The 26,439-nt window shown below is 42.8% G+C and overlaps 1 long non-coding RNA gene across 1 annotated transcript in view; it reads left to right on the top strand.

The window, feature by feature from the left end:
- LOC109284626 (uncharacterized) overlaps positions 1-26,439 on the top strand; it is a 1,607,267-nt gene that overhangs the window by 489,687 nt on the left and 1,091,141 nt on the right. The gene's annotated exons all lie outside the window — the stretch shown is intronic.

Genomic DNA, 26,439 nt, shown 5'->3' on the forward strand with positions numbered 1-26,439 from the left:
GGAAGCTTTATTGATGGTACTTAATGGAGAAGTATTCTTGCTGTGATGCAAACACTGGTGTCTATTTGGCTAAAAGAGAATACATAATAAAAAAATCAAGTTCTCTCCAGTAGGACAATTGCAGTGTGGCTCATTTGTGTCTTTGTGCTGCTATTTGGCACCCCTGTGCTTGTCTCTAAAACTGCGGGAGAGAAATCTTTTATAATATGTATACTAATTTATCTAACCCATGTTCAAAATTTCGGTGCTTCCATGTTCCTGGTATGATTTTAATGAGCTCCATTTTCATAGATTTACAAGAACTAAAACACTCCTTTATATGAATATAATTTGTCAAGCAGTTATTTTTACTAGTTCAAAACTGCCTGGGAAATGCAAGCCGACTTAAGTATAACATTGGCTTTCTAAAGACATTTGTTTTCTGAAATCTCTTTTAAGCTTCATATGAATTCCTGTCATTGCAATTCCCTGGCATTTTTAATTCATTTTCAACAGTTGTCAATTTAAAAAAAACAGCTTCTCTTTAGCAAAGTGAATAACAGCACAGTAAATATCCCATTTGTGACACTGGCTACCACAAATTGTTAATAATAATAATAATAATAATAATAATAATAATGGATTACTAATAATTTTCAGGTATCGAGTGGTTTTCATTCAGAGAATATAAAGACTCATGGATTGCTTATGCCTTGAAGTCCTTGTAAGGTTGGTGTTTTATACAGTTGAGAGATGGATAAACTTTAATATTCAGAAATTAATTGACTTGCTGAAGGTGATGCACAAATGGATTAAGGGAAACCAGGGAAGAAAAGTGGCCTGGGAGGAAAATAGATCCATCACTGTTTCTGAAGCAATTGGATGGCACGGTACTCTGCCATCTTTTTTAAAAACCTGCCTATACTCCTTTTTCATAGAATTGATTCTGGAAGCAAACCCAAACTAGCAAAGCTATATATACGTATGTATTGCAAGCATGAGTTATTCTGTTGAAAACAGGGAGATTATTCACATGGTTAAGGTGACACAAGTGCTTAAATGCCTAGGTGCATGAGAAGACCAGTTCACTAAAATGCGACTTTTGTATGCACGTATGGAAAAGAAATCTGTAAGGATGGGAAATCTTATAATTGTGATTTATTCCAATAGGTTAGATATAACTGATCAGAATACACCATAGAATAAACATCACAATGGAAAATAAAGGGAGAAAAAGAGATTATGGATATTGTACTTTTGAAGAAAGTGAAATCAGAGGGACCAACAGTAATTGTTATTTCCAGTTTAAAGGCTATTTATTTTTTTATTAGCTTCTTACGAACTATGCCCATTGGTGATAAGTGATGAGGTTTTTATCTCACAGCCTTTATTTCTGTTACAGAAACCCCATTGCTTTATGTCACCCTAGGTTGTTCCATCCCAAGAACAGATCAAAATGTTTCTTGATCAAGGTTACAACACGAAAAACTATTCATGTTGCCAAAAAATCTTGCCTTTTTTTTTCTTACCTGCATATACTTTACGCAACTTTTATTTTTATAAGATATGCATTAGAAAGTGGAAAAAACCAAGACTGAAGTGTTCCTAGAATTGTGACTATGCAGTGAACAAATAGGCATTGATATTTCTGTGCTAGGCACAGGCAGTGTGTGTATAAATTGGAACTAAAGAGATAATCAAGGAATTGGAAGTTAATCTGTTTTCCAATACTAAGTGTACTGTGAAATAGTTATATCATTAAAAATAAGCAATGATTTAAACATAATCAGGGTTGGGTTTTTTTTTCTCTCGGGGAGATGACTTGGACTTTGACTAAAATGTATACCTGCCAAGTTTTTAAGAATGAATAAGTTGTTCAGAAAAATACTGGCAAGTTGTAATGATGCTTCTAACTACTCCCTCCCCCCACATTATAGAGAAAAGGTTCCTAGCTAAAGTGCTGAACCCAAAGTAACCTGCATTTTTTATGCACTCCAAATTCCTAGAGCCACTGACAAACTTCATATCCTCATTTGTATGCATCTTCCCACCTGGGGATTTTTTAGACTGGATTGTGAGTGTAAAAAGGATGCTAAAAGAACTGCCTTCCCATTATCCAGTGAGGCCTACAACTAGGGCATAAAGGTCTCCCATGACAGAGGTCCCTGTATTCTGTGTATTGTGCAAACTATTGACCCCCATCCCCCCAACTCCAGCTGCCAACTCCTGGAGAACAGGACAGAGATTGAAAAGACGAGGATTATTTATCCTTCCAAAAAAGCATGTAAAATGATATATAACAAAAATGTATAGGCCACAAAAGAAGGTAGACGAGAAACTTCTTTTCTCCCTGTGTCATGTAAGGTAGAAGGCAGAGTAGACTAACTGAATCAGAGATGCATAGCATAAGCTTTCTTAAGTAGCAGCTCCACTCATGACATTTGATGAAGTAAGCTGCTACTTATGAATGTTTATACAATGCATCTCTGATTTAGTCTGTAAGGTGTAAATCTTCCCTGTTTTCTGCCTGACTTCAGACTAATGTGGCTAAGGACATCTGTCTGCAAATATAGGGTGACCATACATTCCATTTTCATCAGGACAAATCCACTTTAAACACCTGTCCTGTTGGTGTGTTGACATTTTGTCTCCTTTGCAGCAGGACACCCATGATTGGTGTTTAACATGGTCTTCCCCTTGCTCCAGCTCCATTTCTCCAGCATGCTCAGCTGAGACTTGGAGATACCTTAGCATGCTAGAGAGCAAGGAGCTGGGGGGAGCAGAGCAGGGTGTTCTATTTTGTACTCAGGAGGAACATTTACATATTTGCTTTAATGTGCATTAGCCTATTTTAATGAGTATTGAAGTGTCACTGAAAAAATGTGAGTTAACACACATTAAAATAAGCTAATGTGCATTGTGTTATTTAAAAACTGTGCTCTTTAGTTAATGTCCATTCAGCCAAACTAATGCACTTTTTCCTAGTACTTCCCAATGGATCTGGAGGTATTAGATTTAATGCATATTAACTAAAGCACATTAATGCACATGGTAGCATTGGAAATATCAGGCACTGACTACTCTGAGAGAGGCCTATTTGTTATGCAGGCATGGTGGGTCTAAACCCACCAGGAAGCTACAAGCCCCGATCAATGGTTAGAGGAAGGCCACTAACTTCATACCAATTACATTTTTGGGACAACTGATAAAAAAATAGGAAGGGGGATGTGGGTCATAGGTTAAGAACTATGTTTTCAAGGCCGAGCACTGGGCAGAGGATACCAGCTATTGCCCACTGCCCCTTGGATATATCTAAGGAGCCTGTGGATGCTGCCCAGTGAAACTGCTCAGAGACATGTATTGATCCGTGAAAGGAACAAATGCACAGGTTTCCCCCTGCCGATGCCTCCTTCCTGGTCTAGTAGACGAAAAGTTTGGCAACAGCGAAGAATAGGTTGACCATACTCTCAGAGACAGTATATAACACTAGATGGCTCCTAATTCAGTTCTGTGTTCGTGTGCCAGAAGTCAGACAGACAGCAGGAGTCACAGGTCTACGTCCCTCATAAACTCTACGTTAGGTCTGGTACCTCGTGGGCAGAACTCTGCTTCTCATATAGGCTGAAGCAGACAGATCATCCCCTTGTTCAGGAACTGGTGAGAGCCTGAAGTATAATATCACCAAAATTCCTCCGTGGATACGGTTCCACTGTGCCCTGCACAAAGCGATGGTACAAATGCCATAATCTGGCTTTTATTGCAAGTAAAAAAATTGTTGATTCCCGAGAAAGCTAATGTTTAAATGGTGATGTCCTACCACCAAAGAACCAAGAGGTTCACAGCCCCAATTAATAACCATGTTTAACCTTTGGTCCCAATAGGAGCAGGATAGACTCTAAATAGAGAGCAAGGTTTGAATGCAGCCTGCACATATAAAACCACTTCCACTGCTTTGATTTCCATGTGTGTACTGTACAACCCTAACGTTCTTTGTGGTTAATGAGGCCTGTGTGTGTTCAGCATCTTTCCTGAGGCATACAGTACCTTGCAGGATTGGTTCTTTTACAGCCTTACTTAATCAAATATTTCAATGCAGAGGACGTACAGTAGATGCCATTGTGTCAAAAGTTCTGTTTGTACAGTGCGTAGTACAATGCAGTACAAGGCTATACAGTTCTGCAAACGTGGAGATATAATTAATACAGTTTCACTATATCCTACACCTTTTCATTATTCTCAAGAAGTGACATTTAAAAAGCCTGGCAGCACAATGGCTTCCTTCTTATACTAAGTAACTGAATGGAAAGAATATTTTGGCATGGCTTATTATTAAAGTTGTCTGCTCTACCATAATTTAGGTGAGTTTCATGTGCTTTAATGGACACTTTTCCCTTCATGTTATTCTCCAGATTTCCATCCTAATTCAACGCCCTCTCATCTGACCACACCATGGCCTACCTAAAAAAACACTTAGCATCTAATTGGTGCAAATGACATCATGTCCCTCAGCTAACTTCCCTACACTTCACTGTGTTTATGACTTTCTTTCTGTCTAACTTTGCACACTTTTTTTCTGCTCAGCGTTTTTTTTTTTCCTGAGAACAGGATTTGGTCACAAGCCATTAAAGCAGCTGGCAAGACTTTAAGTAATAGAATGAATGGTTATTTTAAAAGCACACCTATAGTCTTTAGGGCTGAAATATGTTGGTGCAGTACTCTCTGCACTACCTCTCCCATTTTTATGTTATAGATTCATACCCATTATTTTCTCTCTCATTAACCTGCTGTTGGATAAAGGAGACTGATAAGACACAATAAAAACTACTTTCATTATTTTTAATACTGTAGATATAAATTTTGCAAAATGCCAGTCCTTAAAAGGGGAAGGAATAGACTGCTGGTCAGATTCATAACATGTGTCCTATTGTGTTTATCTGTTTTGTTATGTGTTTCTTCTTTATAATTTAAAAGAAATTGGGAGTCTGTTTCCCTTTCTGCATAAGTAAATGCAGCTCCATTGACTTCAAGAGATCTGAATTTGGGCCAGCTGATGATTTTGGCCATTTAGTGTACTATGATACTTCGAGAAAAACAAGCAAGAGGCACTCTCTTTGAGATGTCTCTATGGAGCAGTGAGAAGTATAATTTGCATTTCAGGTGAGATGTAATGAAGATAGCAAACATTGTCACTTTTTTAAACTGGATTAAAAACCCAATATATCTTATAGATGCCATAAAAGGTTTATCTAAATCTGTAACACAGAGATACAGCTGTAAAAAGGGAAATCAAAGGAAAAAAAGATGATTCATTTCCAGGCAGTAGTCATAATTTCACAGTAATGACCAGCTGTTATTCAACAAATAGCATCCAAATATGTTGCAAACATTTCAGGGAAAGATTGTTTTAAAGATATGCTCCATAAAACTTGTACTTTTGGCCCCAGTGGTCCAGCTTCAGTAGGAGCAATGGCCTGGTAGTGGTGGTGATGATGACACTCTCCTGGAAAGTGGTAGATGTGGATTAAAATCCCATTGGACTGATGAGGGCCTAGATTCTAGGTCTTCCATTTCCTGAGCAAGTTCTCCAACCATTAGGGGTGTCTTTATACATGGTGTGGGATGATTTAGTCAAGGATGTTTGTGCCTTTAGCAGGAGGTTGGACAAGATGACTTTGTGAGTCCCCTAAATGTGTATATCATATATATATATATATTATTCCGCCATCTTCAAGCAAAGATTCAGTTGTGTCAATGATACTAGTAATTATTACCCTGTGTATATATGTCCCTGGCTTTCTTACTGCACATGTTATATATCTTGTGGTGTGGGGGACATAAGGATGACCCTTTGTTCAAAACATAAAAATTAAAACCTCAATTCCAAGCAGCTATAAAAAAATAAGATGCCAATTAGTGGAGGAATGCATATTGGTAGCTCAGCTGCAGCATATTTTATAGTTGGTCAGCTGGATGATGATCAGGCCAATAGGATGGATGTCACAAGACAAAATCCCAGGTAATAAAACAAAGGAACAAATAAGTCAATTCTGCTACCAGATTTATGTGTTGGCAAGTAAAGTGTAATTAGACTCATTAGGGTGAAGGTCATGCCACAGAATATATTGACTAACCTCTGCCTCTTGATTTTTTTTTTTGTCATTTGTGACTAATAACATCAATTATAGGTGCATCTATTACTGTTATTATTTACTATGTTGAAGTACATTCTCTAAAGATTTTGATTGACCCTAAAAGTTGAAGAATTGTCAAAAAAAAGCAATCAAACCATACTCCCGAAGGACCACACATTGATAATCTCTCTAGAAAGCCAAAAATAAAAACTCAAATGTAATGAAATAACTTGTTTGGCTTTATTTCCATGTGGAAATATATATATATGTATAGTAATATAATACATATGGAAATATAAATAAAATGTGTATATAATATAATATTGTATTGTATACTAAAAGAGGTATTTTCCTAATTGCACCTGATTAAGAGTTGAGCTGTTCCTTTTTTAACTCAAATTTATTTCTACCATGTGTGGTCCAAGCATTCCTTGCCATTTGTTATTATAAATTAATTATACTACAAATGCTGGATCGTGAAACTGAGAGTATAGAAAGCATTATACCTGTCAAAGGCATTAATCTCACATTGACCAGAGTTCCTTCCTCCACTATTTTTCATTTCCATTCAATTTGGATCTGTGTCACGCATTTAAATCTTGGCAGAATGGGAGCAATGACCCTTGGCTTACGGGGTTAGAAGCAGCACAAAAGTTTTGACACATCACAGTGCAATTTTTTGTGGGGCTTTCCATACTTGTCTTTACTGTTGCATTAGTCCCCTGTCATGGAGCACTTTTCACCTTCGAGGGAGGAACTGTGTCTGTTTCCTTCAATTCAACAATAAAACTTCTGGAAGTAAAAATTTCATCTTTCTGTGAATAAATAGAATTATATTGCCCTTTCTGAATCTACTGATGGTGGTGACTGTTTTTGATAGTAAAGGAGAATCTCATGTAAAAATTGGAAGAATGTAATTTGAAATGCGGTTTGTGGGTTTTTATCCCCTATCCAGTGGGTACATAATAGAGGTGCACCCCTTTTAAAGGAAAGAAAAAATCAAAGCAGGTATCCAATAAGGAAGTTGTGTAGAAAGACTCAAATTTTATGTAAGTTCTCTTACTTTAATGTATTGTTTATTAATGTATTGTAGCTGCAATGTACCTAGTGGTATATTGGCACTGCATTTTACTAGGGCCTCTAAAAATGCAGAAGAAAAATGTGGTACTTTACAATCTAAAAGATTTTTATTTTTGAGAAATGAATCATGCAGTTAGACATCAACATTCCAATATAATAAAAGCCTTACCATTTCCAGCTCTGTCTGTCTGTCCATAATGCTCCAGGACAACTGCGCATGCTGACAGGTAGACAGACAAGCAGAGACAGTGAGGGCCAGGGTGTGCTCTGTCATGCTGGGGGTAGATAAGGCGAGGGGTGGGGGTGTGGCTTGCATTCCTGCAGGGGGCATGGTGCACAGATGTGTGGGGGCGTGGCATGTGGTGTGGGGGACCTCATTCCTAACCTCAGGGTGCCATGTAGGGAGCAGGTGTGGGGTGTTTGGGCAGAGCTCACCGGCTACAGCATGTGGCCGCAGGGCAGGGTGCACCCCCCACTCCCTACACGGCACCCTGTGGCCACGCACCCCCACACAGGATCACCCACCGGCTGCTCCTGTGGGGTGTGCAAGGCACGTGAGGGGACATAGTGTGAGGTGGGCAGGGGGCCAGCGTAGCAGGTGTGGCACATTCCTGCTGCCTGCAGCATGAAGTCGTGGGGTTCAGTGCCCCCCCCCCCAGGGCCACAAGCTGTGTCCCCCCACCACAGGAAGCACCTGCTGGCTGTGGCTGCAGTCTGTGCAGGGCACAATGGTGGGGTGTGGGAAGCCAGCAGGGGGCACACAGGCAGCACTGGCCGGCCACAACACGGGGCCATGGAGCAGGGCATGACCCCCATGCCAGCTCCCTGCTCAGATGCCTGCAGCAGTGCATCCCCCCACATACCATACCCCTCTTCACAGGTATTGCCCACCTGCTGCGGCCACACAGCATGGGGAGTGTGGTGTGCGGGCCTGTGGGGAGCCGGTATGGGGGGGACAGGAAGGTGGGGGGCACTGTGGCCTATGGCTGGAAGGGCAGGGGGGGACTAGGGCTGAAGCTGCACCCTAGGGAGGAGGAAGCTGTGCTCAGGCCCGGCTGGGCTGTGGGGCCAAAGGAGCTTGGCAGCTCCTCCATGGCTAGGAGTGGGTGGCTAGCATGCATCGGGGGGAGCCAGAGGAGGGAGGCCTGCGCCACCCCTTGGACTCCTCACTGCTGTGCCCCTGCATGAGCCACCAGGCTCCTCCTATGGCCCTACAACCTGGCAGGGCCGAGGCCTCAGTCATGGTAAATGTGGCCCTGGCTGGGCTGGGCCAGGCCAAGGGACACTTGGAGCCTGGCGGCTCCTCCAGAGTTGGTGCCAGGGAGCCCAGGAGAGCACATAGCCCCCGATCTGTGCAGAGAGCAGGGGCAGCTGTAGCTGCGGCCTCAGCTCCACCTCTGCCCTCTGCCTCACTGCCCCTGCTTTGCCAGTGGTGCAGTGCCACATGAGTCCCGCCACTGGGCAGGCTGGGCCAGGCAGCGAGGCATGTGTGTGTGGTGTGGGGTTTCAGGTTGAGGGTGGCATGTGGCTGTGGTTGTGTGTGGTTGGGTGTGTGCGACATGCACCACATGGCTGGCTGAGTGTGTGTGGGTGGGTATATGTGCATGGGGTGTCTGGCATGTGGCTGGGTGTGTGTAGTGTGTGGCTTGGTGGGTGGGTGTAGTGTGTGTGTGGGTGAGTGTGGGTGTGTGGCTGGGTGTGTGTGTGGGGGTGTGTGGCTGCATGGGTGGGTTTGTGTAGCTGGTTGTGTGTGTGGCATGTGGCTCGGTGTGTGTGTGGTGTGTGGTTGGGTGGGTGTGTGACTAGGTAGGTGCATGTGGAGTGTGGGGGGGTGTGGCATGTGGCTGGGTGGGTGGGTGTGGCTATGTGTGTGTGTGCGGTGCATGGCTGGGTGTGTGTCAGGTGTGGGAGGGTGCATGGGGTCAGACACAGAGCTGGGGAGGGGTTGCGTGTGACTGGACATGGAGCAGCAGCAGCACAGGGCTGTGGGTCATGGCGCTCCATCCCCACCACCCACCCGTTATTCTTGACAGGCACTTTGCTAGCAGTTATGGATAAAATCTCAGGGGTAGGCTCAACTTCCTGGTGCTGAGTGGGGGTGGGGAGCTGGGGGATCAAGGGTTAGATCAATTTTGCATTGCGATGGTAAGCTTGTAATATCCTGGGACTTTTGAAGTAAATTTGTGTTCTGAGGCTGTGGTTTAGTGGAAGTAATGGCAAATTCTATAATTGTGCATATGCACATAAAGCATCATCTTGAAGTTGCATTAGCCATTTCTGGATTAGATTTCCTTCCTTTCTTCATCTTCCTTTCTCTCAAATTTTTAATGAGCTTACAGTACTTGTGGCTTTGTACTTTCATTAATTACTGATTTTAATTAATGCCTCAGGACTTCTATTGGTTTCTTCTACAAGCCAAGAAGAGGTTCTCCCTTCCCTTTACTAAAGAATATGGCTTATTTGTACATTTTGTTGTTGGTGATAGTGGTAGTGGTGGTTGTTTTTTGTTGGCAATGCTTGTATTTCCTTTGAAACATTGGAGATTGACCACAGTGAAAGATTTGAGGTACTGGTCCTAAGAAACTTCTGAAGTGCCTGTCTGGTGGATCTTGGTTTTGGGACTTCCAGATTTGGGATGGCCTAATTTAAGAAACAAAACAATACAAAACCTGATGAGTTTCCACTGAAGTCCGCGAGAGCTGATTGGTTCTCAACACTTTTGAAAATCAGGTCACTTATGTAGGTGCCCATATATGGATTTAAGTCAACCTCCAAACCACTTCCTGTAACTCAACAGGTCTCCTTTGTTCCTTATGAACCCATAAAGAAACACAAATTAAAAATAGATGAACTCAGAGTGCCAGAGTTTTGTCTTAAAAGTGAATTGCTGAGAGGTTTAAAAAAAAAAAAAAAGTGTTCGGTGTGAGTACTACACTTGTACTTTCCCCACCTAGTTAGCACTGGAAAGTTTTACTTCTCAGCAATAAGAAAATATCATGGCAAAGTCAGGAATCAAAGCTCATCTTCTCAAACAGAAATCTGAATCAAGGTTTTGGTCTGAAAACAGAGCTGCTGCCTTAGTGGAGAGTAGTGAATTTAACAGAAAGTTACCACTATTCTGTTTGTTTCAAGACTGGCACATAATGCCAACTCCTTTCTTGCTTCTCAAATAGACAGGGGTATAGTTATAAGAGAGAGGAGTTCACTCGAGGACCACACCTAATCATTTGCAGAAATACAGATAACTTTGTGGCCAAAAGACCTGAGGCTACCAATAGCATGTCTAACATATTAGTAGTGCCACCAGTCACGGTATTTCAGTAACAGCGAGTAACAATCCAAGTGAGATACAACTACCTCTCTCTCCTTCAATCCTGCCACAGTTGTAATCAGCAGAGAGGTTCAAGGTGGGAAAAAGCAGAGGCAGAGTCTGGTGCATTGTGAGTAAGGAGCCCCTTGCTTTAGAAATCATTGCTCACTGGTTTTACAGGGCCTGAGTTCAACCCCCTGAGGAAAGCCCCACTGTCTTTCTTCCTGGGCCATTTAGGGGACTGTAATCCATACACGCAGATTGTATAAGCGGCATCTCATTGTATGTATCATATTCATTTTTTTTTAAACCTGATAAATATTCTGGTACAAAGGATCAAGGTATGATTAGAAATTTAAATAAAGGACACTGTGGCAGTAAAAAAATCTAGGGTAGTGCCCAAGAATAGAACATTTCAGCCTGATCTAAATTTTAAAGCCTATTAAAGTCAAATGAAAAGACTCCCATTGACTTCAGTGGAGTTTGGACAGGACCTTATATCCTGCATGACATAGGGACAACAGCGTAGCTCTTTGAGGACATGGGTCCGTTGCTTCCCTTTCTTTGGTTATGGGTAAGGGGAGAGGCTGTCTCAGTGCAGAAGCTGCAATTTGTAGAGCTGCAATATATAGGAATAGCGCTTGGAAAACAAGGTTGCTGATAACAAAAAAATGAATCTAGTCACCCACTGTAAAATCTAGACATGCAGAGATAGAATTAGTAGTTTGAATAAGACAGCTGTGTATATCAATATTCCTTTCAGCACTCAGATAAAGCAAACAAAACTAAATAATGCAGGCAACCTCTTTCACTGGCATCTGCAGTTACATACAGATTGTTAGCTCAAAGGAAATGGAATGGGGTGATGGGAGAGAGGTGAAATGCTAAATACATACTTTAATGTATTGATAGGGATAACAGAGGCATGACAGGCATAATAAGCAGTGCCAGTAATCTAGCAATACCAAAAATAAAAAATATATAAAAAAAAATAAAGAACCCATTTGGAATGCTTTCAGTTTAATTCTGTCCAGTCACTTGTTTGGAAATGTTTTAAAATTGCCTAAGGGAATATAGAGAATCAGGTCCTAAAGATGAATTCTGGTGCACTGATGCCTGGAATAATGATAAATCTCTCAGCCCTAATTAATTATTGTATTTTTTACTAGAATAATGATAACTATGAAATAAAGCGGGGAAAATGGAATTTGCCTAATAGAGGTTTCAGATGCTTCTGGAGTATTTAGTTTGTTCATTTTGGCACATGGTTCTTATGACACTGCTGAGAAATTTGCAGGATGAGAAGAAACAGCTGATAATTTGATCGGAGGAGCATATGTTTAGAAAATTAAGATGTAGAACTGTGAAATAATTATAGTAAAGCAAAGGGATTGGAGCTCCAATGAGTAATGTAAAGTATATGGGTTTATACTCTTCCTCCAGCTGAAAAAAAGGGAAAATATATGATCTTTTAGAAAAAGGATGTATCATAAAGCTGAGATTCTCCCCAGAAAAGGCTTTAAAAATAGAGTAGTCTTAGCAGCTCTCCTCTTCCCCTTGGTTTGTGGAGCTTGTGTTGGCATCAGTGATTCAGTCAGTCTCCCTTCACTGTGGGGCCATTTTAGCTTTCAAACAGGCAGGGTTTCAGAATTGCTTTTCTCCATCTGATGATAACATACAAGTAACAACATAGACCCACAGTGTAATAGGGCTCCCTTGCAATACTTACCCAGGGACCAGAGGTGGGGGAGGCTCAGAGCCATCCACAGTCACAGGAGACATGGAGACTTTGCTTGACCAAAGTCTTGCTTTCATTTCTATGCCTTCTTCCATTGTGGCCCATTCTTCTCCTTGGATAAATTTTGCTCAGGGCCTACAGAAGACCTAAATCCTGCTTGAGGATTCAACTGAGCCTGCCAGAATGGACTTTGTCTAAAATATTAGACAACTTTTGAGTAAACCAAACAGTCTGGCCACAATAGAAGCTGTTATTCATTGTAATTTCTTGACTCTTTTAAAGTTTCCTGTTTTTCTGATGTACCTTGAGATTTCATAATAGGGAATGATTCAGTTATCTCACTGCTGAGATGGAAATCCCATCTTCGCACTTGGAGATACAAATCTTTCAGAAAAATAAAACACGCTATGGGCCTGATTTACTACTTCCTGGGTGGGTCTACATGTGCTGTTAATTCAAAGTGGGCTAGCTGCACAGTAAAAATACCGTGCAGTAAGCCTATGTGGAAACATGTCTACATGTGCTCCTTCTTGGGAGCAGCTCATTACAGGGCTGGTCCCCCCTGTTTCACCCCACTGTTCCCCTGGGTGCTAGCCTGGAAGATGGCAGGGAGCATGGGGCTGGTCTTATGTACATGGGGTCAGGAGAGCTCCGTTGGTTGCAGCTGTATCTGTCTCCTGGACCCATACACATTGGGAGGGGTCCTGATGTGCATGGGACTAGGAGGCAGCTGCTGCTGCAGAGTTTTCCTGCCCCATGAAGGTGAGGACAAGCCCTGTGCCCAGCAGGGCTTTGCCATGCAGGTAGGGACTAGCTGGGAGCTGTCCCAGTCTGGGGAGTCCCAGCCAGCTCTGGGTGTGCTCCACGCAAACTGGGGCTGGCTGAGCCCTGTCCCTCCCCTGCAGCTCGTTCCCAGCCCTGTGCCCCAATCATGTCATATGCAAAGCTCCTGGCCACCCCTGCTGAGCAGGGATTCCCCACCCAGCTGGGGCCTTGCTGCTAGCTGCCCCACCAGTAGCTCCCCAGTCCTGGCACTGCTCAGCTCCCCATTCCTTTAGGGAACTGGGAGCCCCACAATGCAAGGACAGGGAAGAGTAGAGAAGGACCCAGTCCCCAGGCTGATTGGCTTCTGGCCAGGACTGGGCCCCCTCCTAGTGTGGCTGACTGGGAGTAAAATTGCTCCTGGTCAGCATCTACACAAGCCCTCCTGCACAGTATCTACTGTGCAGTCAGTTCAGTGCCTCTGTTTACAGGTACTAGCTAACTGCGAAGTAAACTAATTTACTGCCCAGGAGCAGTTACTTGGTGACGTTTTACTGCACAGCAGATTAGTCTACTTTGCAGTAAAGTGTCTCATGTAGACACCCTCAGAGACCTGAGCCATACTGGAACACAGTTGGGCCTCCACTGCTCTGATCCTGAGAGATGTTAACCAGGTGAAGCCAAACAAATTGGTCCAGGTGACAACTTCTGATAAGTCTTGAAAAGTGCATACACTTTGCATGTAACACATGATCCTGTGGCAAATTGCCCCCTTTGCTTCCCACTTTATTTCTTCTCTTTATTTTCTTTCTCTTCTGATGTTTGTTTACAACGTTTTTGTCTTCACTGGCAAAGACTGCATAATCTGCCAATTTGCAGAGTGTAGAAACTGCTTGTTGTGCCTCAGAGGGCACCTCTGCATGAGATGCTATGGTGCAGGGACAATGAGCTACTGCGTAGTACCTCATTGCTACTGTGCAGTACCATTGCTGGGCACTAACTGTGTGGCAATCATACTATGCAGTAGTAATGAGCTACTGTGCAGTAGCATCGGGAAAAAACTGTGCAGCAATGGTACTGCACCGTAACACCGGTTACAAAACAATCTGCTGCATGTGTAGATGCGAACACCGATTTCATAGATGTTATAGATTTCATAGACATTAGGCCTGGAAGGGACCTCGGAAGATCATCGAGTCCAGCCCCCTGCCCCAGGGGCAGGAAGTCAGCAGGGGTCATAGGATCCCAGCAAGATAAACATCCAAATGTATCTTGAAGACATTCAAAGTAGGTGCTTGAACCACCTCTAGCGAAAGGCTATTCCAGGCATTGGGGGCTCAGAGGGTAAAGAAGTTCTTCCTTATGTCCAGCCTGAAATTGTCATGGAGGAGTTTGTGACTGATTGACCTTGTCACCACTTGGGGCACTCTGGTGAACAGACATTCCCCCAGACCTTGGTGAGCACCTCTAATAAACTTATAGGTGGCCATCAGATCACCCCTGAGCCTGCGTTTTTCCAGGCTGAAGAGTCCCATGGCTTTCAGCCTCTCATCATACAGTCTGTTTTCCTGACCTCTGATCATGTGTGTGGCTCTTCTCTGGACTCTCTCAAGCTTCTCCACATCCTTTCTGAATTGTGGAACCCAAAACTGGACACAGTACTCCAGCTGTGGCCTCACCAAAGGTGAGTACAATAGGAGAATGATGTCCTGGGATTTCCTCGAGAAGTATCTATGGATGCAAGCCAGCATTTTGCTCATTTTACTACCTGCAGCATCCCACTGAAGGCTCATGTTCATCTTGTGGTCAGTTATGACCCCCAAGTCTTTTTCATCGGTAGTGCTAGCCAGCCTAGCACTGCCGAGCCTATAAGCATGCTATGGGTTTTTCTTTCTCAGGTGAAGAACCTTGCATTTTATGGCGTTAAACACCACCAAGTTCTCGTCCGCCCATTTCCTAAGCCTGTCAAAGTTAGCCTGGATCCTGTCCTCAGGTGTGGATGCTTTACCCCAAAGTTTGGTGTCATCAGCAAACTTGGCCAGCCCACTTCTGACTTCAATGTCCACATCATTAATGAAGATGTTGAATAGTGTTGGCCCAAGGACAGAACCTTGGGGGACCCCACTGGTCACAGCGCACCACGACAATTGACTTCCATCAACCACCACCCTCTGGGTCCTACTACGGGGCCAATTCCCCAGTCAGTGGATCGTGGTGAAGCAAAGGCTGCAGGTGGCCAGTTTTGCCAAGAGGTGATCATGGGATACCAGATTGAAGGCTTTTTTAAAGTCAAGATTTACGACATCAATCTCTTCTCCCTTGTCCAGGTGATTGGTCACCTGGTCATAAAAGGAAATAAGATTGGTCAAGCAAGACCTACCTGCAACAAACCCGTATTGACTATCCCTCAGGATGTTGCCATTAGACAGTCTGTTAAATATGGCCTCTTTGATAATCTTTTCTAAGACCTTCCCTGGGATAGAGGTCAGGCTGATGGGCCTGTAGTTTATCGGATCCACTTTCCTCCCTTTTTTGAAGATAGGCACCACGTTGGCCTTCTTCCAATCTTCGGGCAGTACACCAGAGCACCAGCAGTTCTCGAAGATCCATGCCAGGGGCTGAGCTTTGATGTTTGCCAGCTCCTTGAGTACCCTGGGGTGTTAATTGTCAAGGCCAGCTGACTTGAAGGTGTCCAGCCTCTCAAGGTATTCCTTCATGAGGTCAGCATTGATGGAGGGCAAGGAACCACCCTCACTCAGGTATCCCTGTCCCATAATGGGGTGGGGTGTCCCTTGGCACTGGTGAAAAACCAATGCAAAGTACCCATTTAGTAAGTTGGCTTTTTCCTGGGCATCAGTTGTCAGTTGTCGCATCTGGTTTAGCAGGGGTCCAATGTTGCCCTTCCTTTTCCTCCGGCTTCCCACATATCTAAAAAGGGACTTTTTATTGTCCTTGATACTTGTAGCTAGTTGGAGTTCAGTCGCAGCCTTGGCTTTCCTGGTTCACTCCCTGCAGCTCTGGACCAGAGTATTCCTCCTTGATCTGCAATGTTGCTGTGTGCTGGTGTCCAGTAACTGTAGGGCAAATAAAGAGGGCAGGCAGGGCAGCAGCCCTTGGCACCTGCTTGGGAAGGGTGCAAAAATAGCTGCTACAGTTGCTGGCTGGTGGTACCACCAGCAGCCTGGCTGCCACTGCCGCCCTGTGTGCCATCCTTGCTTAGGGCTCTGTTATGCCTCTGACAAGCCCAGTGCAGGTTCTGAGTGTTTTATAACACCATGCACTATGCCTTTTATTCCCAAGTAGTGAGGATACAAGCCAATATCAGCACCAGAAACAGAAACTGTGATTTCTGTTTGCTTTTATTTCCCTTCCCCCTTTATGCATTTATATTGATTGTATTGTATTGTATTGATTGTCTTCAGGAAGCAGAATTGGACTCCCATAACAACCACTGCAGCTCACCTCAACTACCTCTGTCCCTAAAAAGGCAGTTACTTCCATCATCACTACTATCTAAACGACTATCAAATATATATATATTTTCCTTATTAAAACTATACAAGCAAAGGGAAAAGAAATGAGGGATATTGTTACAACAGAAGCTTTTCTTAATGCTTTGCATTTCAAATGTTCTATCTGTATTCTCTTGTTACTTTAATATAAAAGGCAAAATGGCTTCTTATTATTGGTGATGGTTTACCATGAAATTAAGCAGGTCAAAGTCTCTGTACTCCAAACCATGAACCTTATTGAACTGTTTAGCATGAAACAGCAACAGGGTTATGCTAATGTTTCTGCCAGTCTCAGCCCAATTACTCCATCAAAATTAGCACAGCAGATTGCAAGCTAAAGGCTGGGTCTAGTGCGGGTATCCCGGCCCATTTACAAACAGCAGTCAGTGTAGTGGAAGCAAAGTAAATGTAATTCAGCAGACTCTTCAGTCATTTGACTATTTTAATACTTATTTATGCCAGCAGTACTCACTGCACAACTTTGTAATGACTTTGAAAAAAGATGTATTCTTTCTCATCTGCCTCTAGATGACTGTCAGCTGAGTGTAAAACATATGGTGCATGGTCATAAATATCTACTGGAAATGAGTCACTCCACTCCTGTTTAGGTAAAATAAAGTTCTGCATTCAATTCCCTTGTGTGTGCATAATGTTAAACTTGCCTTTAAAAAGAAAAGTGCCGTGTGTGTGTGTGTATAAATTGTTCTAAAAAGATTTATATATATATATATATATATATATATATATATATATATATATATATAAATCTTTTTAGAATAACTTATCACAAAGCCATTGCTCTACCCTGAAGATGATAAAAGCTGAATAAGTCTTAGCATGATTTACTCTGTGGGATGGAATCTCAACTCACTGTGTTTCACAAAGGACCAGATGCCAGTTTTGCCTGCTATTGTCAATTTGTCATACAGCATGAAGCATCTAAAGGACAGTAATGGAAAGCAGTTGGAAATCAGGTGGCTAATGATACCTTTCTCATTCTGGTGTGGATAGAAATAGTACAAGGTCTCAACAGGTTAATTCTCCAATCAAACTGAAAATCAAAAAAGGGGAGAATTCATAGTTCTGCTGCTCATGCCCCAGGCACTCAGTTTTGATCCTTCATGTAAATCAGCTGAGGGGGCGAGTGATCCAGTAAATAAGAGTGACCTGTTGCTATTGCATTTGCTCAGAGAATGGCTGTGGATCAGGATGAAGGCCACTTTCCAGCCCCAGATGTCAAAACAAACTGTCCTTTATGAAAACACATGGATTTCTATTTTACTGGCTGCCAGTGATTTCGGGGTGTTCACCTTGTGAACATCTTTCATGGAACTCATGAGGGTTTGAACCAGTAGTTTCACCTGTAGGTCTTGCCCTCCAAATATATACCATTTAATATAAATTAAGAGCCATTCAATAATTTCCTTGAAGACATCCTACAAGTCTAAAGCAGGGATCTTCCCAGAGGTGTAGTGAGCTCATTCAGCATCTAGAGAAAGAGTGGGGGGAGGTATGCAGGGGACTGGGGAGCAGTGATGAGAAGGGACGTCTTAGCCTGCCCAAGCGCTCTGCACACTGAAGGTAGCCACCATTGATACTGATTTTGCTGCTGGTGCTGCCAGAGAAGCATCAGATCAGGCCACAGCGTCCCCTTGGTTCAGGCTCTGTGGGAGCTGCCCCAGATGCCTTGTTTGCTGTCCCCCACCCTGGGTATGCTACTGGGTTGTGCCTGCTGTGACAAAAACTCCTGCAGGGAGCATCATTCTGCTTGCCTCTGCCCCTCCAGATACACTGCTGGGCGCGGGGCTATGCTACCCGGCTCCTGGGGCTGGGCAGCACAGGACAAAAGACTCCTAGTGGGGATTCTGCATCCCCCCTCCAGGCCTTTATAGTCAGTGCCTGGGGTTGGTGCCCTGCTCACATCTCCTAGTTACACTACTGGATTTTCCTTCCTGATTACAGATGGTCCAATGCCGAAAAGAAACGTTATAGCCTGTAGGACTTTTCCATAAGGGTCACTTCCCACTAACCTCCCTAAAATGGTAACAGAACCTCAGGGTAAGATGTGGCCCTGTCCATGTTTTGCACCAAGTTGCTATGAGATCCAGATATTTGGCTCTTTCTCACCAAGAGCCTCATGGACAAAACCATCTTTGGGCAGCTTGAAGGAGAGGAAAAATAGCAGTGTGTATATAAGCTCAAGCATCCGCTGTACTGAAGAACTGGCGCAGTATCATTTTTAAACCCAGGGTTGTGTTATTTCTTGCTAATTTAAGCAAATTCACTGCATGTTATCATTTCCTTCAATTTGCAAAATAAACCTTGGCTACAAAAAAATCCAAGGATATTTTTGAAGAAGAAAAAGGGTTGCCACCTGAAATACCATAGCCTAATAACCAGACACTAACTCCTGAGTTACTTCTTTGAAACAGTAGGCACAATCTTCCCTCAATTTTTCAGCAGTATGTGCTTCTGCCCCATTGCACATTAATCCTCTCATCCCTATTGACTTTTGATGTGATGTAATGTCAAGTTGAAATTACAGAGCTAAAATCTCTGGAGTTGTTAAAACAGGTATCGAAGCCCATGGAATTTACCTGTTCGACACAAAACTGAGCCTGTTTTCAAATTTGTAACTTTTAATTCCCTTTCCTAACAGGAAAACTAGCTAAAGTAAAAGTCACTAGTTAAAACTAGTATATTTTTAGGTCAAAGTAGAGTTTCCTACATTGTTATCTCTTCTTTGATTTATAATTAGGGATGCATAGGATTTTTAATAGATTCATAGAATTGAAGGCCTCCTGAGATAATTTGGTCTAATCTTGTGTACAGTGCAGGGCATAGATTTTCACCCAATAATTCCTATATCAGATTCATAATTTATATTGTTGTGCCATCATCTCCTTTAGGGTGATACCTGCTTTAAAGACTTAAACTGTTAGAAAATTAACTACTCTCTCTTGAGAAACGGTTCTAACGGTCCATTATTCTCACTGTTAAAAATCACATCTTATTTCTGGTTTGAATTGATCTTGCTGCAGCTTTCATCCATCTGATCTTTTTATGCCTTTACCTGTTAGGTAGGCTAAAGTCTTCCCCTCCATGGAGAGAAACTTAAAAAAAAACGTCACTCCTGTAATACTTATGGGCTGCCATAAGTGCACCCTATAATTTTCTCGTTATATTGAACAGCTGCTTATATAACACCAGGAACTGACAGAGCACTTTGCAAGAAGCAAGTTACACTCAACAAAACAAACAAAAAAAACCAAAATCCAGGCCCAGAAGACTTTTCAATATAGACATTTCTGGATAAGAAAAAGTTCGAAGCAAAAGCTTGGGCTGTGTAACTCAGTAGGTAGCATATCATGGCTCTTCATTTGATCTTCACAGAAGGCACTCTTAGCCTTTTAGCAGGTATGAGGATTGCACATTCTACAGATGGAAAATGAAGGATGTAATATTCAAATTGATAGTAGCATAAGCACTTTTTAACAGTGATGACAATGCAGCATTGGGACAGACAAGGGATGTGGCAAATTCTCCATGACTTGGAAGCTTCAACTGAAAATGGACAGGCTCTGAGCTGGGGTTAATCAACACAGGATGTGTCTACACATGCACTGCACACTTGGCACAGTTTATTTTAAAATGCTTTATATCCACTATGCAACACTATACAACACGGTGAAGGTATTGGCAGCAAGGGATCTGTGGGCATGTCTACATGAGACACTATGTTGCTGTGGCAATATGTGGCGATATGTGGCGATATAGCTCATTGCTACAGTGAGGTAGCATCGGCAGGCACTAATCGTGACGCTGCCACTTCATTGCCATTGCAATGAGCAACGAGCTACTGTGTAGCTAAAGCAAATACTAAACTTCTGCACAGTACCTGCTGGTCCCATCAGCACACAGGTCGTTTCTGACCCTACATTGCCATAGCGACATGCAACTGCACAGTAGCTCATTGCTACGGTGACATAGCAGCGGTGTCATGGTTAGTGCCTGCCAATGCTATGTCACCGTAGCAATGAGCTATGTTGCTGTCATGCATTGCTACAACGATGTAGCATTTCATGTAAACATGCCTACAGATCCTTTGCTGCTAATGCCTTCACTGTGTTGTATAGTGTTGAATAGTGTATATAAAACATTTTAAAATAAACTGTACCTCAGGAATTAAAGAATTAAAGACTTCAATTTTTTGTATGTACCTAATAATACAAAAAAGAAAGGAGGAAAAATGGTCATCGATTTCATAAATGTTTAGGGTCCGAAGGGACCTCAGTAGATCATTGGGTTTGACCCCATGCTCTGGGCAGGAAAGAGTGCTGGAGTCACGTGACCCCACCAGGTGCTTGACCAGTCCCCTCTTAAAGATGCCCAAGATAGGGGAGAGCACCACCTCCCTTGGAAGCCCATTCCAGATTCTGGCAACCCTTACTGTGAAGAAGTTCTTCTAGATGTCTAATCTAAATCTGCTCTCCGTCAGTTTGTGGCCATTGTTTCTAGTAACTCCAAGGGATTCCCTGGTAAACAGAGCATCTCCTATTCTTTACTGTCCCCTCTTGGTCTCTTCAGCGTGGATGATAACTGAAAAAATAAAACTGCGGCGATCACATAAGTTCAAGAACAATATTCTGCTTTGGCAAACCATGTGCAACAGTGATCTTTTGTTTGAGGTGTTTTGAAAAAAATATTTAACTACAGTGCCTCAGGGCACAATAATAGCACCTCATGTGAGGCCATTAAAACCCCAAAATAAACTTTATTTTTTATCAGAGCCTCAATGTAAATGAAAGGAAATATTTTTTATCTTCAATCACTTTGATGCCAATGCATAAACAAATAATGGACTTCACTCTCCTAGAAGTAGCCTTGGGCTTAGATGGGAGTGTACAAGGCATTTCTGGTGTTGGTTATTCAGAAAGCTACCCCAGCAATTCTATAGCTTGGTAGTTTAGGCATCTTTCTGGGAAGTGGGAGATGTGTGCTTGAATTCCTTCAAGGTAAAAATGATTTGGGAGCTACATTGAGGATTGGACTAGATGAACTCCTGAGGTCCCTTCCCACCCTCATTTTTTCTGATTCTATGATCTTCCACTTGTTGGGAGAATGGTCTAGTCCCAGTGATTCTCAACCAGGGTGCCTTGAGATCCTTTCAAGGGTGCAATTGGGTGGCACACAATGTTAGGTGCACAAACATGATTCACAAATTAAACCCAGGGATTTCAAATAGGAATCCATAGTGCAGGGGTTTTCAACCTATTTTTAATAAGTGTACCCCTTCTGACTCAAAGTTTCAACTCTTGTACCACCTTATATATTTTTCTTGTTTTTAAGGGGGAGGCAGATTGAGGCCCCCACAGTGAGGGAGGGAGTGGGGCTGTGGCAGGCACTGCACAGCTGGGGTGGGATGCAGCAGGGAAGGCACAGGATGGATCTGTAAGTGGCTCATCTGGAGGGTGTGTGGGGGGGGAGTGACTCCTGCTCCTGCATGCAACTCGAGAGGGCATGGGGGCCAAGGCAGCATCAGGCTTTTCCTGGTGGCGGGGCCAGGCTGGGCTTCGCTCAGGGTAGGCAGTGACAGTACTGGGAGTGGGGCTATAGGAAGGGCTGCAGTCATTCCAGAATTCACTGTAGGCCCCCCAAGCCCTCTCCTAGCACCACCACTGTATGGCCTGAGCACAGTGTGGCCCAACCCAACCCTGGCCCATAGTGGCAGCCCACGCAGATCTGGGAGCAGGTGCCCCCCATGCACTCCCAGGTGGTGCATGGTGGTGGTGCTGGGAGGGGGAGGCTGAAGGCGGGGGACTTGCCACCCGTCACCCTGTGCCACCACCATCACTGCTGCAGCTGCACAACTTTCCTCCATGGGCTGCTGACAGGCCTTACATCTGGCCCATTGTGCACTGCCTACCAGCAGTCTGCAAAGCTACATGTGTGACCGGCCATGGGAAAGTGTCTCAGGTGTGGCGGCAATGGTGCAGGGCAGAGGGTGGTGATGGCAGTGGCAGCCAATGTGTGTGAGCCTCCCTCCAGTCTACATTTGCATGGAAACCTAAGTGTCTCGAGCTCTGCAGTCCATAATATAGGCAGCGAGGTGTTTTTTCATCAGCTGAAGCAGGAGTTTGTGTCTCATTTATTTGAAACACAGCCCCCTAAATGCTACTTAAGTCCCATTTCTGATGCATAAAGGCCCTTTCTGTATCTCAACCCTAGACATGTAACTCAGGATTGTGAATTCTATTCCATCTCAGGGTTTGGTGTGGTGACAATGTCCTAAGTTGATTTGTAACTCCATTTCTTCACAAAGGGCACACCTACATGTTACCCTACATCACTGTAGTGATGCACTATGTCACCTTGCAATGCAGTACAGTGATGTAGCCATCATGTGAATCTACACATGACTGGCAACTACTTCACCATAGCGGTGCATTCCCCCATTTCAGCACACTGCTATGGTGAAGTAATGGCAAATAATGACCATGCATATGGGTTGTTACTATGCTGTGATTTTCCAAAAAATTAAGTCTTTAATTGGATTTACTTCCAAAAAGAAGTACCAAAGTATAGTGCAGTAAGAACGTCACCATAGGGCTAGGTGTAGACGTGCCCAAAGTGTCAGTAAAATGGTTTGTAAACCTTTTAGCACATCGGGACTCTAATTAGTATCTGATTCTAATTTACAATTTTCCATAAAGATTTATCCTAGAGTTAATTGGTTATTATTTTTTCCATGTGGAAAATGAACTTGATTTAGTCATCCACATTTTTGACAGATTGTAATTTATCATTCTTTATTGACCAAACCTACCATGCCTCTCGCCATTCTACAACGCGGCATCATTGGGCTTGTACTGTCTTCATGTGTCAGCTTCTTTGCTGGAGTCACAGGCTCCAGAAATGCCAATTTAGCCTGGTTGAAAACAAGACAGTGGATTGAATAAATGTGACAGTGGCAGCTGGAATAAATTGGCAGCCACCTTTAGAACTTCTAGATGTCCTTCACAAAAGCTGTTAGCACATGAAATGATGAGCACAGGGACAGGGGGGTAACGAGAGAAACAAATAAAAGACTAGACAGGAGGTATATGGTTAAAACACCTAGAAAGGTTGTGTGTGTCAACCTTAGATGTCCTCGATTTTTGATCACTAATGATGACATATCCTTCCTATATATATATATATATATTTTTTTTTTTTTTTTTTTTTTGCATCGGACAGTAGGATAACTTCCAGCTTAAACTAAAGCAACATGTTCTAAAACATCCACCAATGTGGTTACTCTATTTGAAACAATATAAGAAGTCCCCAGATGAGCATCCACTCAGTAGTGTGATAAGTAGGGTATAGCTGGGGGGTGAGTGGGGCACTGGAACGGAGTTAGTAGGATGCCACAGCCTCCCTTCTCCTGTCCCTGTTCCTAATCTTTCCTCTTGCTTTGGCAGCAGGGATGGCAGAGCAGTGGTGGCAGTGGCCAAAGGTTCACTGTTATGAGAAGAGATGTCACTTTTTTGCCACTGAAAATCAGGCCTCTGGATATGCACGCACTTTGGCCACGTGGGTGGAAAAAAGAAGAATGTGGTATCCCCCACCCCACAGCAAACCTCTACTCGCTGGTCCTATACCATGCATCACCGCTGCCCCAAGCACATTACTAGTTAGTTAGGCCCCACTTTAAGGGCTACTTTTGGCTGAGGGGGTGGGGGTGTATTCACTGTTGACCAATTCAGAAAGCAAACAATAGGGTAAAAAGGTTGCATTCAGGCACTCTGGCTTAAAGGTGGCTGAGTAGCATGAAAGACAAAAAGCCTCCTAACTCTGTTGATTTTGAACTTCTGATACCTTGTGTTTCTGGTTTGTACCAAAAGAATATTTATTTGCAGCCAATAATGCGCCTTTCAATCCAATAACAAGTTTCTTTTGCCAAACTGCATTCAGTTATTCATATCAGAGCATTTAAAGATGTGTCTAACTTACTAGCAAAGGATAGAGGAAAGCTTTGCTTTTGCTTGGCAACAGAAAGGGTTAAATATTCAGTTGAAGAAATCTTTCTGATGTGAGCTGAAAATGTTCTGTTTCTTGTCAACACCAGCTGTCGCTAGGTTGATAAATTAATTTTCCGCCCTCCTTCCTTCCTCCCCCCCAGAATTCCAGGATTATGGAAATTCAGTGAGAAGACTCTTAATTTTGGTAATAGTCAATCTCAAGTACCCCTGTTGACTTCATAAGGCAACACCATCCTTTTACGAATAACTGTTATCAGAATCTGAATCTATATCAAAAAGCAAAAATTGTCCATATAAAATGCAAAAAACCAATATTATAAGTTCCAAATATTTGGATTCCCACGGAATTTGAGTGCATGATCTTGGGGTTTCTGAACAAAACAAGGTAGTCATGGTATTTATAATAAAAGCTTACAGAAATAGCATGCCATTCTGAATGTTCTTGTGCTATTGATATAATAGAGAAAATGAATGAGAGGGATGGACGGGGAAGAAAGGGGAGATGGAAAAACTTCTGAAGAGAAAATGAGAAGTGGGAGAGAAAGAGAAAAGGAGTAGAATGGAAACCAGAGAAGAAATATGAACTAGGAAAAGAAAAGCAGATGGGAGAAAATGTCAAATAAAACAAGAAGATTTTTTTCAGTCGAAATAGCTCTACTAAAGATGTATGTGAGCACTGCACGTGCAGAAACCCTCTTGCTTTCTGTCCCTTTGTAGAAAAGGGAGAACTGAGTTTGATTCACAATCAGAAATGCGCAGACATTCCCAATCTCTGTCTGCAAATCATCTCTGCAATAGATTTTAAACTCTTATCTGAATTACAGCTTTCAGGAGGTAGCTGTCAATTCGGCACTAACTTCACGGTTTCTGAGAAACTGCAGACTGAAGACAGCAGTACTTCAGTGCTTCACAGACGGAAAACTGCCTACACAACTAGGAGGGCTTCACACTAGTTCATTGTCTATAAAAGACAGTAAAAAGCTGAGGACAGAACCTAAATCCATGGAGCCAGTATGTTTTCTGGCAATGAAGTTTTTTGTGTCATCTGCGGTTGTGACTCAGTTGGCACATGTACATGTTCATCCATGTGCTTTAGGTAATGTGCAATAGATCTAGAACTTTCATTGTGAGAATAATGCGCATTAGCTGAAGAGCATGGGCATTTACACACATACTTTTCTTCCCCGCGACACGCCAAATACCCAACACTTCCAAGCAGACTCAAGTAATCAAGTCTGCTCCGGGTGCGCTGCTTTGTGTGCAATTGTATAAGTGGCGAAATGCATGTCAGCACACAGCAAATAGCAGCAGTTTGCTTTTGAACTAAAGCATCTCCAGTGTGTTTTAATTCAAAAGTGCATCACCATCATTTTCTCAGCGCTGATGCACATTTCGCTGCTTATACAACTGCAGCATCACAGCACCGGCCCTTTTCAAAGTGCCTATTGCATGGTGCTTGCATGTGTAAAAATGCCCCATTTTTTTGTGATGTTTTAATGCACATTAAAATAAGCTAATGCACATTAAAGTGCACGTGTAGATGTGCCCATTGTGTGTCATTGGCTCTACTCATTTTGAAGAGAGATTTTATTTTGTTTTGTTATTCTGTTTAAAAAACAGCAAAAGGAAGGGAAATCATGGTGAACTCTAGGCAAGACAGTTGGTGTCTCACCTTTTTTTCTATTTACTCTTTAATGCTGTAAGATATATATTGTCTTGTGAAGCTGACTTGGTGAGTTTAAAACACTTGAAGTAAACAATGAAAAAAATAGGATCTGGATTGTTTGAAGTCCATTACTGTGAAGTAAACAATCACCACTGTAAAGGGACCCACATATCCTCAAATACATGCAAGACCTCTACTCTTGCTCCAGATAACTATATGGTATGTTTCATAGATTTCATA

Source organism: Alligator mississippiensis, chromosome 1 (assembly GCF_030867095.1).
Source record: "Alligator mississippiensis isolate rAllMis1 chromosome 1, rAllMis1, whole genome shotgun sequence".
Lineage (NCBI taxonomy): Eukaryota > Metazoa > Chordata > Crocodylia > Alligatoridae > Alligator > Alligator mississippiensis.